This window comes from Sinohyriopsis cumingii, chromosome 16, assembly GCF_028554795.1.
Source record: "Sinohyriopsis cumingii isolate HCF-2022 chromosome 16, ASM2855479v2, whole genome shotgun sequence".
Lineage (NCBI taxonomy): Eukaryota > Metazoa > Mollusca > Bivalvia > Unionida > Unionidae > Sinohyriopsis > Sinohyriopsis cumingii.
Genome location: NC_142976.1, coordinates 36735749 through 36747832, shown reverse-complemented (window position 1 = coordinate 36747832; position 12084 = coordinate 36735749). Strand labels below are relative to the sequence as shown.

Sequence of the window (12084 nt, the reverse complement as noted above, 5' to 3'; positions counted from 1 at the left end):
TCATGAACTACATTAGTGTTCCAGTCTTAAAGGTTATGGTCACAGGTCAATATTTGAAGTATTTCTTGACATTTATATACCATGGTATAATTATAAAGCTGTTGTGGTGCTGTTTTCAAAGTCATGGCTGTTTGAAATTAAGGAATGAAGGTTGGTACATTATATATAAACATTAATGTATCTCATTGTAGAAGGGGTTCCTATCCTCAAGGTCATCATATTTTATGTTTTCCATCACAATGTTTTTTCCAATGACTGTAGACGGTATTCCCATTTACAAAAATATATAAGATTCGGGCATTAACGGCACTCGGTACATACAAAGCATCGGTCTAATGATTGATGTTCATGCACAGAAATTCATGCCTTGGTGTGTATAGTAATTTAAATCTAAGAAATCAAACACAGCTGAGTATTGATGCTACTCAGTTTCTGCCATTTTCTCAACAATAGCAAGTACAACTTGACTGATGTATGCAGATTTTATGAGACGTATGAATAGTAACTCATAGTTGCAATTTTGGCCATGAGGGTAGACTGACACCATCTTGCTACAAACTTTTGGAGCAGCATGTGGGATTCCTGATTTACATATTAATGGAGGTAATGAGATAGAAAAAAGAACATGAAGCTTTTATAATATTTGGAGTTGTTAAATAGCTTATTACTGAATCTCTCTGTACAATAGCATTGATTTTCAGAAATAAGAAATGCAAACAAGTTGTATTTATTTGATGATTTATTTATTACTGTATAAGTTTTATGTACTCAATTATGCTACAATACTGTTTTATTTTTTCACAATATTTGTATTATACGCTCATTTTATTGCAACCAGGGCCCCCTGTATAGCAGCAGAGTGGAAGAGAATAAAGAAAAAATATGTAGAATAAATGAATCAGCCATAAGGTCATCAGTCTTGATTTGGCAAAACATAAAATACAAGAGTCACAATTTCTCGTGTATGACCAAATCACTGACTTCAGGCATAGCAACATTCAGGAAATGGTGCAGTATGTTACTGTATGATAGACTTATGAGGACTTTTTGGGTAAGGACAGAGTCTTTTATATCATTATTAATTATGAGAAATTGCTGTCCAGGGAACAGTTAACAAATGATAAAGACATTATAACTCTTTAGTCTTCAAATCCTTGTGTAGCAGATACCTATAAATATTGCTTGGCATTTTGTGTACTTCATTGAAGTTATTTTGTAATCAGCTACCAAACAGTTTATTTAAAGATTATTTTTGGAAATAATTTTACTTGTATACAGATGTAACTTGTGAAATAAAGATATACAATCATCCACATGCAATCAAACTCGTGTTTGATATAGAGTTACAACCAAGGAGTTTTCTGATAAAACAATGTCATGGAGAAAATGCTTCAATTATCAACTAATCAGTTATATTATTATTATTATTATTATTATTATTATTATTATTATATGCAGTGCATGCTCAGCCATGTAACAATGTCATCGCCAGCAAGGTGCAGAGTCTGCAGTCCACTGCAGAACTTTGTCAGTGGACAGTTGTTCTCAATGTGTGACATGTCTGAAGAGCTCCACAGCAACAGGAAGAGTTAGTGGCCTGGCCCCATTGGACAAGGTTGACTGCACAACAACCCTGTCCTGTCCGAAAGTGGTTCATTATGGTCTACAGATGATGTAGAAGGTTGAAGCCAAGAGGGCAGACAGATGGCTCAGCTACAAGGGAGTGGTTTACAACATCTGTTGAAGACCACTCGGCACTCCATGCTGAAATAACTGTCATATCCTCCAACAATGAACCTAACCAGACTGGGCATCTCGAAGTCCAGCGGACTGCTGGGTGTGAGGTGACTATCATGTACAGTGGAAGTTTTTCTTGGCATATACCTTAGCCAACACTTTTGTGGTTGCTTCCTGGCAACACAGATGAGGAGGAGGAATGTTACTTAGTACTTAACAGCCATGGTGAATGGTAAAGGAGTAGGATGTAGTGTTCCAGAGATAATGCACATTGTTGTGTTGAGCTGGACATCAGTTAACTTGGTGTAGGATGATCGAGCCCAGACAGGAGCGCAATACTCAGCTGTTGAATAACAGAGGGCCAGTGCTGATTGATGTCTTGAGTGTCTAAGCACTAGTGCCCCAGGTTGAGCCATCCAGTTTGTGGAGTAGTTGTTTTGAGTGCTAAGTTTTGCTGCAGTTCTCTTCAGATGGTTGTAGAATGTCAGAGATCTGTCAAGAGTCACACAAAGGTATGTTGTGTCAGGTCATGTTTTATTTGCTTCCCATTGCGGAGGATGCAAAGTTCATGGTTTGCATTTGCATTGTTAAGGTGGAAGATGCTGGAGACTGTCTTTATTGTGCTTGGCTGTTGAAGCCATTTCTTGAAGAAGTCCATCATATCCTCCTGGTCCTTTTTCAGTACCCACTTAAGCTCAATAAATGAGCAACTTTGGGTCCCGGGAGCAATGTTATCTGCATACATGAACTTGCACAACTGTGTTGCAGGTAAGTCATTAATATAATCATTGACCAAAGAACAGACCCTTGTGGGAGTCCATTAGTCTGATGCCTCCATGAGATGCAGCTCTATCTGATGTGCACTCTTAAGTGCCTGTTGCGAAGGAACAGTTCAGTAGTCTCAACTATCCAGCACGGCAATACTCTTGAAATATTCAACAGCAGCCCTGCATGCCAGATCGTGTCATATGTCACTGTTAGATCCAGAAAAAACAACTCCAGTTTTAAGGTTCCTCTGAAAACCATTTTCAACAAATGTAGTCAGGGTAAGGACTTGATCGCAAGTGCTACAGCCATGCCTGAAGTCTGCCTGCTCAGCAGTTATAATATTCTCCAAGTCAGGACCAATTCTTTGGAGAATCAGGCGCTTCAGTACCTTCAATTAGACTGAAGGCAAGGAGATTCACTGATAAATCACCACATTGTGGGGATCTTTGCCAGGCTTTGGGATTATAATAATCTTTGTCTGGCACCACAAAGTCGGCATGCACTTTTCCCTAACAACCCGGGTATAAAGAGCAGTAAGCCATTCCTTTGCCTTCTGGCCAAGATGCTTCAGGAACTCAGACAGGATGTTGTCATATCATGCTGCTTTGTCTGATTTGATGCTGCATGGCACCATTTCAAGTTCTGTTGTTGTAAATGCCTCTGGAGTATTTTGATCTAGTTCATCTGACTTCCGACGGCAGTAATGTCGCTACTCATCTCGAACTTGATGTCGGTGCTGTTTCTCCAGGGGTACTTTTGCCACTTGTATTAAGTGGCTTTAGCAACAGCATTTGGCTTGACAACAGAGTGAGCTGGTGGTTGCTGAATGGTGCCACATCTTCAAATCAAGCTCCAGCATGTCTGGCTGCGGTGTGTAAAGTTGAGTGATCCTGTAGTTTCCTCTCAGCAAGTGTGCCTGGTAGTGTCCAGGGAGTCAATCAGGTGATCTGCTATGTCTGAGTCTCCAGATGCTTAATATTCCTTGAGAAGAGCCTGACATTCTTCATCCAAACAGGGTGTATAGACTGGACAACGGCCACTAGGGACAGACTGAGTGGCTGTCTTGAATATGGCTCTTTGGAAGTGGTGGTAGGATTCCTTGATTGGGATGCAGTGAGACAGTGTAGTGACTATACTATGCTCCAGTATGTCAGTGTACTTCATCTAGTCTGCTATGTGATGTATCATTCTGCTACCTGGTCTGCTATCATGGAGCAGACAGATTATGTCAACATTATGATGGTGGGCTTAGTGCTGATGATGGCTCATTTGGCTGCTGAGAGACCCTCAATGTTAAGTTGTAAAACTCATAGGGGCAGTCCAATGGCTTGAAAGTCAGCGGACATTGGCATGTCGGGGGCTGCTCTTGGTAGTGGCACCTAACCGGGATTAATTGCTTAAATTGGATTTGCGGGTTGGATCCTTTGTTTCTACAGCCTTGAGCGGAGCCTTGGCTGAATACTGTTGCAAAGCGCTATGTGAACACAGATCCATGCTCCCCAGTTAAATAACCATGAATGGCACAATATGTGGCCAGTATGTTTTGTTTCAGTATTGTCATCAAACAGTGTTCAGTTATATAACTGCGTATGGCACAATATATGAACGTTATGTTTTTTTTCCAGTATTATCCTCAAACAGTATTCAGTTATATAACTATGTATGACACAATATGTGACCAGTATTGTTTTTTTCAGTATTGTCCTCAAACAGTATTCAGTTATATAACTATGTATGACACAATATGTGACCAGTATTATTTTTTTCAGTATTGTCCTCAAACAGTATTCAGTTATATAACTACGTATGGCACAATATATGAGCATTATGTTTTTTTTTCTCAGTATTATCCTCAAACAGTATTCAGTTATATAACTATGTATAACACAATATGTGACCAGTATTGTTTATTTCAGTATTATCCTCAAACAGTATTCAGTTATATAACTATGCATGACACAATATGTGACCAGTATTATTTTTTTCAGTATTGTCCTCAAACAGTATTCAGTTATATAACTACGTATGGCACAATATATGAGCATTATGTTTTTTTTCTCAGTATTATCCTCAAACAGTATTCAGTTATATAACTATGTATGACACAATATGTGACCAGTATTGTTTATTTCAGCATTATCCTCAAACAGTATTCAGGTTTATAACTATGTATGGCACAATATATGAGCATTATGTTTTTTTCAGTATTATCCTCAAATGTTATTCAGTTATATAACTATGTATGATACAATATATTACCAGTATGTTTTATTTCGGTATTATTTTTTTCAGTATTGTCCTCAAACAGTATTCAGTTATATAACTACGTATGGCACAATATATGAGCATTATGTTTTTTTTCTCAGTATTATCCTCAAACAGTATTCAGTTATATAACTATGTATGACACAGTATGTGACCAGTATTGTTTATTTCAGTATTATCCTCAAACGGTATTCAGTTATATAACTATGCATGACACAATATGTGACTAGTATGTTTTATTTCAGTATTATCCTCAAACAGTATTCAGTTATATAACTATGCATGACACAATATGTGACCAGTATGTTTTATTTCAGTATTGTCCTCAAACAGTATTCAGGTTTATAACTATGTATGACACCATTTGTGACCAGTATGTTTTGTTTCAGTATTGTCCTCAAACAGTATTCAGGTTTATAACTATGTATGACACTATTTGTGACCAGTATGTTTTAATTCAGTATTATCCTCAAACAGTATTCATAAGTAAATATTATGCAGAATAGACTATAATACAGTGTAAGAGGATATTGGGGATTTTTTTTTTTAAAATCAGTAATTGAATATGCACCAATCTTGTCCATTCTTTTTTAACTAGATTTTATGTGTATTTTTCAGTATGGATTGGAGAGTATCCCCCAGGAATGGAAGAAGAAGACAAAGAGATTTGAGGAAATTTTCAATCTAAGTCAAAAGCTGTCCAATCTTAGGTCATAGAGGGAGGCTACTCTAACTGGAATATATTACAAGGATCTCACTAAATATTAGATCTGTTTGTGAGTAAGAGTGCCTCTATGTGTGTGTGTGTTTTTGTGTGCATGTGTGTGTGTGTGTGTGTGAGTGCATGCCTGTGTGTGTGTATAAAGACATTGGGGGAAAGAATCAAGTTGAAACATTCTCTCATATGATCCAGAAATACAAAAACTTGTATAATTTTTGTGACTTTGATCATTAATCATATGACAGCTTTATGTATTTACACATACAGTATGTTCAGCTCATGACACCAAACAAATAAATTGACCAGAGTTAACTAAATGCATGGATGCGTATTGTATCAAAGAGCAATGTTGATCGAGTGAATTCATTAATGACTGTTGTTTTATAATCCATCATGGAGGAAACAACTTGATGATTTGATTTCACTGGATTTGACCTGCCATGTTCACAAGAAAAAATATGACATAGTAAGTTTTACTTTCATTGTGTATTGTCAGTTGAGCATTGATGCAGGCATGTCTAAGTGGTTGGATTTCTTAATGACGGTGGTTTCAGAATCTGTTATGGAGGATATCACTTGATGATTGAAATTCATTGGACATGTCTTTGAAAATGTTTACTGATATGTTTTTTGTGTGAGATAGAGACATTTCCAATCTTGTAACAATTAAAGTATGTGTTAAATAGTATTATGAGTGGTCTTGTTTTCTCAGTGTTAGATTTTTGTCTGCTGCAGAAACATCTCATGAGTTGCATCTGCCATTAGTTTGTTGATTTGTTGTAAAATCAAAGAACAGAAAAGAAATGATAATTTAAACCATATTTATTACATTTTTTTGATATCTCCATAATTTTTTGGATTCCTCTTGCTATATTTTACATTGTACATTTAAGGTCTTGTTGGAAAATTTAATTTGCATTGGCTGATAGATATGCATCATGTCATTAATTAAATTAGGTAATCTTCAGTTAATGGCAATTAAATTAGGTAATCTTCAGTTAATGGCTACCACCTAGTCACTGAAATTTCAGACAGTCCAGCAGTTGTACATTTTAATCTTTATAAAATGCATATCATTGAAACAATCTATCATGTAAGTCAGGCATGTGCAACTTCCTCCAGGGCATGGGCCAAGTAGTGTGATTTTTAAATATCCTGTACGATGCCAATGTATAAAATCAGATTGGCTTGTGGGTCATAGGCTGCACATGTCTGATGTAACTATGTCCATGTTCTTACAAAGAGTCTTTTATTCGTTTATGTTAAATTAATAATAAAGTCATTACAAAGTTTGTGAAGGTTTAGAATTAACATCAAGGATTACACAAATTGTCCATCAGAGTTTACACAAATTATCAATCAGTGTTTACACAAATTGTCAATCAGAGTTTACACAAATTGTTAATCAGAGTTTACACAAATTGTCAGTCAGAGTTTGCACCAATTGTCAGTCAGAGTTTACACTATTGTTAATCAGAGTTTACACTAATTGTTAGTCAGAGTTTACACTAATTGTCAATCAGAGTTTACACTAATTGTTAATCAGAGTTTACACTATTGTTAATCAGAGTTTACACTAATTGTTAATCAGAGTTTACACTAATTGTTAATCAGAGTTTATTAGAGGTGAACAGTGTTACCTAAAGACCAGTTTACCATGGTATTTTTTTTTCTTCAGTGGCATGTACCATGGTACTTTTTCATTGTACTGGTACATCAGTAATTTCTCTCAGTAAGGAATGTATGCAAATTTCCAAGGAATCTTGTTACGACTTAAATTATATTAACATCGCATTTTCATTATTCATGACAAAAATAGTTCAACAAGTTAACTTTCTTTTTACATAACTGTGGTAGATGTAAAAAATTAATGGTGAATATTAGAAATTTAATTTTTATTCACACTCATTTAATCTTACGTGGCTGATCTGGCATGCAATATAGATGTTCAGTCTCTGATTCCATATCACCACCTAACATTTTCCATAATGCAAATCCAGCCTGGATCTACTTACACAGCTTGAGATTATAAATAATAGTCCAGTTATAAAATACATGTATCTGGAAGGGTTTTTAGCTGTACATTTTAAATTATTCAAAAATGACAACACACATTTGTTAGTTTAAGAGTGCAGACATATTTGGTGAAAATGGCCACTTTGCCACAGGGGATAATGGGAGAGTTCCGTAAGAAGCAATAAGCAGTTTATGTGCATTTCATGATATGTAGGCTGAGAAATTAGAGTAAGATGAGGTGGACAACAATATTTTGGACAAAATGTTTGACAACGATTTTTCAGATGAAGCTGGTGTGCAGAGTGACATCAAACATGAGAGAGAAAGAGATTTGTAACATATTTTTTCTGTCAAATCACTTTAAAGTCTGCAGTGTGCCAGTTTATAGTGATGAATGGCACTAGGGCATCATGATGTAGACATGTAGCATCATGTTCCACCCAGTCAATTATCCTGACACCAGGCCGACTAGTTCTAACACTATCTTTTAATGCCGAGCACCTAGCAAGGCAGCTGTTAATTCCATTTTTATATGTCTTTGGTATCCTGCACACAGAGAGAGGTGGGGGAGGAAGCTTTTTTGCCACTGAAATCTTGTGTTCAATTTTTTTAAAAGCCCCAGACAAAGTAAGAAAGACTCAAAGACTCATGCCAATATTCAAGGCATGGTTTAAAATACCTAATGTACAGATAAGACGTTACCTCATGTATAATTCCATGGAGACATTCCACAGAGAAAATCATCTAAACTACCAAACTTATAAAAAAATCTACTTCAGCTTCTGAGTTTCAAAACTATGGTCTGTTGAATTATATTTTTTGAGGGGCAAGTTTAAACATAAGGACTTAAAAAATTTCTACTAAATTTATCAAGGAATTGAATTTGTTTAGTAAATCTGAAGATAAAACTGACAAAAATTTGCATCTTAAAGGTAGACATATGACAGAGAACAGCAGCTGTTTTTACTCTGATGCAGATTTAGAAGAACTACAATTTGTTACGGGGGCCCAGAGTGGCCGAGTGTCTACAGCACTCTCCGTTATGGATCACTTCCATCTCATCTGTGTCTGCGTGGGGTCGAGTCTCGGATTCAGCCATTGTGGGTATGTGAGAAAGCTTGCCAGTAGCTTCTCGTGGGTCGGTAGTTCTTTTCAGGGTTTTCCTGGGTTCTTCCTCCACCATTAATACTGGCTGCTATGTATTGCCTATCGTGTACTGGAAACTGTTGTTAAACCCTACAACAACAACAACAACAACAGCAACAATTTGTTACAATATTTTTGTTGAGACTTTATTATTGGACACACATTGAGAATTGTATGCTTGTCTACATTAAAATTTTTTGCTAGTATTCAGTTAGAAAATAAAGCAATTAAAGCAGAATAATATTGTTTTATTGTTAGAAAATATCCAAATGATTCTTAAAATCTAATTCGCATGTTAGAAAGAGACGATCTTCATTTTGTGAAAAATATGTTCTTAAATTATCACAATGCATCACTAATTTCTTGTAATGAAAACAAAAATAGAGTTTGAAAGTGCTGTAAATCAATGAGCTTTCTGTATAAAATTTAAGAAATTTAAGCACTATTTTGTGAAATTTGCCCTGAAATTTGCTTGGAAGTAGAGTATGTATTCAGTAAGTACAGTGTATGAAGAAAGGGTCACTTACTGGTCCTAAACCTATATTCCTTTAGAGAAGTTAGGAATAAATGAACTTGCCTATGATTGCAGTTTAAATTAATTCTTATATCCTATACAGCATTTTTGAAACATTCAAAGCTGAAGAGTAAACCACCATCTCGATGCAAAAAGACCGACGACACAACTGCACAGTATATATCTAGACCTAACCCTGGTTAGGTACATCACATCGGGTTGTACAATATCTTTCATAAAACGCCAAATGCCAAATTCATATTGTAAAAGTATACATTATAAAAATTGAGAAGAATGTACAACTAAAATTGGGATATGCAATAAATACAAAGCCACAAAAGTGTTTGGTTTCAATTAGGGGAACAAACTAGTTTGATACGGTAGTGGAACCTATGTATCGGTCTGAATGCCTTGACGTATTCTGACACTGCATCAGACTCATTCTTTATGACCACTAGGAACAAAACACATACGTAGTTTTCTCAGTATATTTATGATCCTTAAATCACATTTGACACATGTTTCATATGCCAACATGGTGGCTAAATGGAATGTTGTGAAACATATTCGAGCCAAAGTCAACTTTCAGAAAAATTTCAGATTAGAAAACAAAAACAATACATCATGTTTTAGTTATTTATCAGCATATGTGAATGTGTTAAGTATATGTATTTCTTTCTTTTACTGCAAATCATCCTATTATTTTCAAGAGTGCACTTGTTTCCTGTCTGAAATTCACATAATTTTCTCAAGTCCACTAAATATTTTCACATTGTTGAGTAAGTGTGTTTTATATTTACTGCTTTATTATTATTATTATGGCTAGTAAACTGTGGCTTCATTCTCAACACTTTCGCTTTGTATTAATATCAAATGTCAGCATGTCTTTAACAAAATCAGCTATACCATAACCTTAATCCTCCCACTTTAGTTACAGCTTTTAGATTGCTGCTTATACAACAGTTAACTTGCACAGGGCAAATTCATTTACTATACGGTGTCAGTCATTTAATTTTCGGAGGGGGGGGTTGGAACCATGATTTTCTTTTGCGCTGACATATTTCCCTTTTTTATCTGAAGATAATATTTGTTTCCATAATATGAGGTTATTCTGCTAGAAAAAATAAACAAGAAAGTGTAAGGCGAGAGCTTTGAATTGTTGGTCCCTATATGTCCCACCACAGTCTGAAATGCTGCGGTATACCATTGTACAAAGTTTTTCATGGTACCCATTTCTGGAGTTTATGCTAATTTTCAATCAGAGCTTACAGTAATTGTCAATCACAGTAATTTTATGTAAACAGTATAGACTTTTATCTGACAGAACCAAGCAGATTGATAACCTTATTTTTCTAAGTCAGGTTTCCATTAGAATAGATTTTGACCTTACAGAATCAAGCAGATTGACAACCATATTTTTCTAAGTCAGGTTTCCATTAGAATAGACTTAGACCTGACAGAACCAAGCAGATTGACCACCATATTTTTCTAAGTGAGGTTTCCATCAGAATAGACTTTGACCTGACAGAATCAAGCAGATTGACAACCATATTGGTCTAAGTCAGGTTTCTGTTAGAATAGACTTTGACCTGACAGAACCAAGCATATTGACAACCATATCGGTCTAAGTCAGGTTTCCATTATAATAAACTTTGACCTTACAGAATCAAGCAGATTGACACCATATCTAAGTCGGGTTTCCATTAGAATAGACTTTGACCTGACAGAACCAAGCATATTGACAACCATATCAGTCTAAGTCAGGTTTCCATTAGAATAGACTTTGACCTGACATAACTAAAAAAATATTGACAGCTGTGTCTGCCTAAATCCAGTATCCATTAGAATAGACTTTGATATGATAGAACTAAAAAGATTGACAGATGTGCCTGCCTAAATCCAGTTTCCATTAGGATAGTCTTTGACATGACAGAACTAAAAAGATTGACGGTTGTGTCTCTCTAAATCCATTTTCCATTAGCATAGACTTTGATCTGACAGAACAGTAAGAACTTACAGCTGTGTCTGCCTAAATCATTTCATTGTTTTCAGGGCTGGAATCAATTTAAATGTTAAATATATAGAAAATCTTCAGTAAATTACTTTTTCATGGTTTTTGCACAATAACGTGTAAATTAAAAACCACTTTCCTGGAAATTTTTTAGTCTTAGTGAATTCCCAACATTTTTATGCTAAATTCAATACTGTATAGAATTATGTTGTTCAAAATTACAGACTGCATTATCTACCTTGACTTAGACAACTGCATTACCTACCTTGACTAAGACAACTGCATTACCTACCTTGACTTAGACAACTGCATTATCTACCTTGACTTAGACAACTGCATTACCTACCTTGACTTAGACAACTGCATTATCTACCTTGACTTGAACAACTGCATTATCTACCTTGACTTAGACAACTGCATTAGCTACCTTGACTTAGACAACTGCATTATCTACCTTGACTAAGACAACTGCATTATCTACCTCGACTTATACAACTGCATTACCTACCTTGACTTAGACAACTGCATTACCTACCTTGACTTAGACATCTGCATTATCTTACTTGACTTAGACAACTGCATTACCTACCTTGACTTAGACAACTGCATTATCTACCTTGACTTAGACAACTGCATTATCTACCTTGACTTAGACAACTGCATTATCTACCTTGACTTAGACAACTGCATTACCTACCTTGACTTAGACAACTGCATTACCAACCTTGACTTAGACAACTGCATTACCTACCTTGACTTAGATATGGCATGCTAGTCATTCCAAAAAGTGCTGTCCATCCAGTACATTAGAAATATGTTGTTTCTATAATGTGCTGAAAAATGGCATTAAACCCACAACAACTACATCAGTCATTTGAAGTCAAAAGCAAGTTTTAAAATATGCAA

General features: G+C 35.6%; 1 protein-coding gene across 1 annotated transcript in view; it reads left to right on the top strand.

The window, feature by feature from the left end:
• LOC149780214 (crystallin J1A-like) overlaps positions 1-6179 on the top strand; it is a 42156-nt gene extending 35977 nt beyond the window's left edge. The window contains exon 8 of the mRNA XM_089936971.1: positions 5389-6179. The gene's annotated coding sequence lies outside the window, so the exon portion shown is untranslated. The remainder of the gene's footprint in view (positions 1-5388) is intronic.
• Positions 6180-12084: the final 5905 nt, after the last annotated feature.